The sequence below is a fragment of the Coenobita brevimanus genome, chromosome 102, assembly GCF_032717465.1.
Source record: "Coenobita brevimanus isolate Jiangsu-jjx chromosome 102, ASM3271746v2, whole genome shotgun sequence".
Taxonomy (NCBI): Eukaryota; Metazoa; Arthropoda; class Malacostraca; order Decapoda; family Coenobitidae; genus Coenobita; species Coenobita brevimanus.
Window position 1 is genome coordinate 29257068 of NC_137055.1, and position 6000 is coordinate 29263067.

Below are 6000 nucleotides of genomic sequence, written 5' to 3' on the forward strand. Positions count from 1 at the left end.
AGTGATCTTGATCTTAGACTGATAGTTTTCAAAACTGCTTATCTGTATTCTTGCTTCAACCTGAACCCTTTCATAAAGTTATAATCACATAAAGCTATTTAAGGTGATCTTGTCATAAGATCATATCCTCTCAGCTACTCTGTAAAGCAATGGGTTAACCTCCTGGATGATCCTCAACTCATCCACCAAGGCTGACCCTGATAAAATCAAAGCAGTTTTAGTTATCTTGGCACACACACACACACACACATATATATATACGGATCGAAATTTAACTTTGGCCTGTGACCATCTTTCAATGTTCTCAATACTGAATCTCATTGCTCTTGCCTGATCATTAAACCTTCCACCAATTTTAGTTTAATCTGGTTCAAATCTGAGTTTACTTTGCTCTGCTACCTTGGACTCTGACCTTTTGCTGTGACATTAACCTTTGGCTAATTGTTCTTAGTATAAAGTCCTTTTATTTTAGCGTTATTTTCAACTATTCTACAACTTTTGGTCTAAATCAGAAAGAATTTGCTTAAGTTGAGCGTGACCTGTGACCCTCACCATTGACTTATAATAATTAAAAAAAAAAAAAAACGAAAAAAGGGGGTATGGTCCTTTGTTGGCCTTCAAACTTTTTATCCAGTTTGGTTAAAACCGAATCAAACATTTGCAAGGTATTTCGTTAACAAGCACACAGAGGGATTGAAATTTGCCTATGGACCATTCGGGCCGAAACCGCTGGTCATAAAGGTAAAAACATTTATTTTTACCTGTATAGATATATATATATATATATATATATATATATATATATATATATATATATATATATATATATCCAGACACCTTAATCCCGTAAGGGGTGGCCACAAACAAATCACCTCTATGTAGTCCTGTCCTCAGCCATTTCACTGTCTTGCTCTGAGCTCACACATCCCCTCTCATATACCTCTTCACTCCATCCCTCCATCTCACCCTGGACTTCCTCCTCCCTCTTCCCCTCCTCCAACTCACTCACATACACTCTCCTCGTCAGTCTCTCACTCTCCATCCTCTCCACATGACCAAACCAATTCATTCTGTATCTCCTAAAGCTTCCTATCACATCCACATCCACACCACAATGTTCCTTCACTTCCTCATTTTGTCAGTTTGTCTCTCCATGTGACTACACATGCTTCCCTCAAATAACTCATTTCCACTTCTCTCACTCTTGACTTCTGTCTCTCCAACAACGTCCAAGCTTCACTTATACGTAAGAGTTGGTATCACAGTACTGTCATGTTGTAACTTTTTCACTTCCATACTCACTTCCTTGTTTCTTATCACTGCATTCAAGGAACCAGCAACCGTTCTTCCTTGTTGTACCCTTTCAAGCACTTCACCCTTTAAACCTCCATCCTTACTCATCACAATACCCAAATAATAAAAACGCACTCATAATTTCCATTTCCTCCTCATCCAACCTCACTGTACATTCACTGACTTCACTTCTCTCGAAGACCATAACTTTACTCTTCCCTACATTCCCCTTTAGATTCCTTTTCTTACATACTCTCCCAAACTCATCCACCATATACAGGGGCGCACCCAGAAATTTTCTAAGGGGGTGCCCGTAGTGAGGTGAGGTCAGGTAATCCGATAATTACTGGGAGGTCATATGCAGGTTTAGAGTCAGAGAGCTGCTGGCTAATGTGTTACTCTTTGTTTGTACTTGCCAATTTTTCATGTTTTGCTGTTATCGAAATAAACATATATAAATTTTTAAAGGACCCAGAGAGCTAAGGGGGGGCCCTGGCCCGGGCCCCCCCCGTGGGTGTGCCCCCTGACCATATATACATAGACAGATAGATAGATAGATAGATGTATACAGATAGATAGATAGATATAGATATAGATATAGATGGAGATAGACAGACAGAAGATAGATGGATAGATTTTAATTACTTATATTTTTTATTCTATATTTTTTATTTTTTCATAATTATTACAAAACTTATAAAGAAAAAAAAAAACATACTTTAATATCCTAAAACCGATAAGCTTTACTGATAAATCGCTGAGCTATACTATAGCATTAACCCCTAGGCGCCAGTCCATGTCATATGACGTGTTGGTAGAGGCCTACGGTCCGCGTCATATGACTTTTAAATTTTTCGCGGGCATGTTTGAACTTAGTAGTGCACCATATGGACTCAGAGTATTGTCCCAGCATGGTTGGTGCGCGGGGTAATGCTGGCTGGCCGGGGGTGATGGGTCAGCCCAGCAATGAGGAGGGCTGTGGTGGAGGGTGGTGGGATGCTGGCGTAGGGAGAGTGTGGCCTTGGAACCAGCTGATACTGGTTCAGGGTTGGGGTAGGGGTCAGGAGGGGTGGGGTGGGGTGTGGTGGTGGGGAGGGCTACTAGGGGGCCCTGAAGGGTGTGGGAAAGAGTGTATGGAGAGTATCATACTGTCAAGGGTTACTAAAAACAGTGAAATAATGTGTAAATAGTGTGTAAATAATAGTGAATAAATAAATAGACTCAAGTTTGTTAGAAAATAAGTATCATGGAAAACATAAAATATGCCAATCTTTATTAGTTACTTTCTCGTGTTTTTTTTTGCTATTTTAGTTGTAATATTGTGTTCATACGGCATTATGAATTAGTGAGAGAAACAAATACACACTCAGAACTTATTTTGGCATGAAGTAATCATCTCTCTTCCCTCCACTAATGCTGCCAACACACCACCGCGACCTTGAACATGCTCAGCCCAGCTGCCACATACTGGCTCCCTCACACCACACCACCACCTCCAAATCGCCAACAGAAAATAAGGACGCACTTTTTATTTGTTTTTTGTCATTTATGATTGATTTGTAATGGAAAAAAATATTTGGGGGAAAATCGATTATCTTGAAAGTAACCCGGTTCTGGGACGTGGATAGGTAAACCCATGCTCGGTGCCTTGGGGTTAAGATACAAATAGCTGAGCCTACATTAATGGGAAAAATACATGGAACAACAGAACGCCAGTGACTGTAGATATTAAATGCATTCATACATTACACACCTCCATTCACCGCCTACTAATTGTTGGTCGAGGCACATGGATTAATAGTGGGGACTTTAAACCCTCCTCAGGTAGACCTTTGTCCAGCCTTTCGCCTCAGGTAGACCTGGGTCTACCAGACCCAGGTCAGAAACAAGGTCAGAAAACACACTTTTATTTTACTTATGACAGATTCAAACATGGTATGACATTCTTCAATGTATATGCAATACAGCCATGTAAATAAACTTAATTTTTTAATTCATTATATATTTTTACCTATTAAAAAAAAAGAAAAGGTCCTTTTTTAAATATTCAGGGAAAAAATGAAAACAACATCTGATTGTAACTTTGTGTGGTGCAACTGGCAGTAGCATCATGGAACTTCATGGTGTGATGTTGGGGTGCCTGAAGCTGCGACCTTATTTGCAATCAGGGAACAAAATAAAGCACCCTGCTCAGGTAGAACCAGGTCTCTGAGACCCCCCCCCCCATACACCGGAAATGGAAATGAGTCGGCAACTGAAACCCGAGGGTACATTCAGTCGACAACACACTATCACTCATACATTCATTCGACTTGGAGCCATCGGTGCATAACTGGTGGGACCCCAAATGACGTATGATGATGTTACGAAACAAGTGGTGGACTTCCATCTCCGGCGCCTTGGTCTTCGGTGCTGGGAGCCATAAGACATCAACATTAAAGTTTGGTGGCCCCCAAGGCAATATGTTTTTAAGCACCAACTTGTCACAGTCACTGGTGTCCACACCAAGCTCCTGAGTCAGTAAGTGGAGGCGTACGACAAGTGGCTGACGACCCCCCCCCCATAAGAAAATGTTGTTGACAAAGTGGGACACAGGCGACATTGCCAAGATCATTTTCTTAATGTTCTTACGCCGCATGAAAAGAGCAGGTGGTCTCAGCAAATATGGAGGGGAGGTGTACATTCGTCTCCATTTCCATACAAGCAGCACGCATACACCTCAGGACTCCAAGACACATTCGTAAAAATTTATTCTGTAACACATCCAGCCTCCTCGATATGGCATCAGACTCCGACCCATACACCTGCTAGCTATAGTCCAGCTTAGATTTATTAAGGGACTTATACACCATTAACCTGCCCCATCCCGACGTTTTCTGGGCAGTGGTACGGCCCAGTCCTGACATTTTTGGACCTTTTTTTTTTTGGCTCAAACATCCGCTTTTGGTGAGAAACATCGAAAATTCATAGAGAAATCGCTCACCTGAGGTTTAAAATACTCGATCTAAGTACGAGTACCTCCTTACCTGACAGGGTTTTCTAACAAGCTGGTACAAAAGAAAACGAGTTCTATGGGAGGGTAACTATTTTGTCCACTCATAAACAGTATTCATTTATTTACTTGGTATGAATTTATGTGTAGTACAAGAGTATATTGGTTTTCAAACAGTAATATAGGCATTATAAGCATTGTTTCACTCACTAACTCATCACCATTCATGACCTTTTTTTTCCCACATTACCTGATCATCATTTCTGACTGTTTCTTCCTCTAATGCTATGTAAACTTTGTCCTCCACATTGTCATCGATTGGGGAATCACTCTGGCCCTGAATGTCTTTATTGGCCAGGTCACTGGTAACAGGTGAATTGCCGAGACAATGGCTTGCAGGGGGGGGGGAAAGGTTATGTGGTGTAAGACATTGTCCCTGCTTGGCATCTTGTAGAGGAATAGAGGAAGGTGTCCTGTGTATATGCGCCAAAAATCACTCGCGAAATCACTCGCGAAAATTGAAAATTGTGCAAATTAGGGACCTTGCAATGTTGCCGCGTTAATTCATGTCTCCGGGATATGAGTGCACATCATGTGAGGACGTGAATTCACGTCTCCGGGACGCGGCGGGTTAATGAAGATTTTCTGTCAGTTCCCCAAGTAGCACCCGCTAAGTATAAATTATAAACATGAAATTTAAAGTTCAGTCGGTGAGCAAAATGGAGGCCCCAAAACTTTACAGCATTTTGAAGAGGTAGCACCTGACTATCCAAAGTCAAAAGCAATTAGAGCACCCACAATCTCCTGAAAGTTGCCTGTGTTGCCGGATCACTAAATTGCATGGGGTCTGTACCCACTCAGAGCTGGCGCACCTTCCTGTAAAAAAATTCCTAACGGGGTTATTACTCATGCATAAAGCATTGTATGAGAATTATATTTTTCTAAGATATTTTACTGATGCTCTAAATGAGATATACTCCGAAAAGTTCTCCATAGAGTTTATTAAAAGCCATGAAAGCTTATTGTGTGTTTTTGCATTCAGCACATTTTTACCAAGTGTTATGAATCTCAGTTGTTCGAAAAATTTATCATACAGTTTCCAAAGATCTTAATATTTCATTTATCAAATCCTGACATGATTCTATCTATTATACACTTAATAATAGTAAGAACTGTACAGCCGAAATCTTACGTGGCCGAGATCAACAACCCGAGTTTTAAAAGGCAAGGTATTCCTCTTACTTTGAGAAAACGTCTCAGTTCTGCTAGTCTATTTTTCCACATATATTTTAGCTGTGCAGTCGATCATGGCACTATATTTTCTGGATTTGTTGGCTAATTTCAAAAGGCACAGGCGTCATGAGTGGTGTATACACATCATCAGCGCCGCCTTGGGCTCCTGGCGGCGGGCACAGAAACTAGGCGCCTCCATATGAGCTCAGTGAGTTCATACTATCTTCGACTGTTTAAGTACCATATTTCCTTCATTTGTTTTGTAAGATACAATATCGTTTTTTCATTTACCATTTTTCCTTACAGATGTACATTCACCACCTAAAAACATGACACTGATCAATACTCAGGCAACAAGATACTTGCATGTAGAAGTCCCTAAACTGAGATGGACGCAACCTTCAGTTTTCATTATATTTTAAAAATGAAGCCATTTTTTTTCTCTAGTATTATATGTAGATAAATCAATGAATATCGTATTT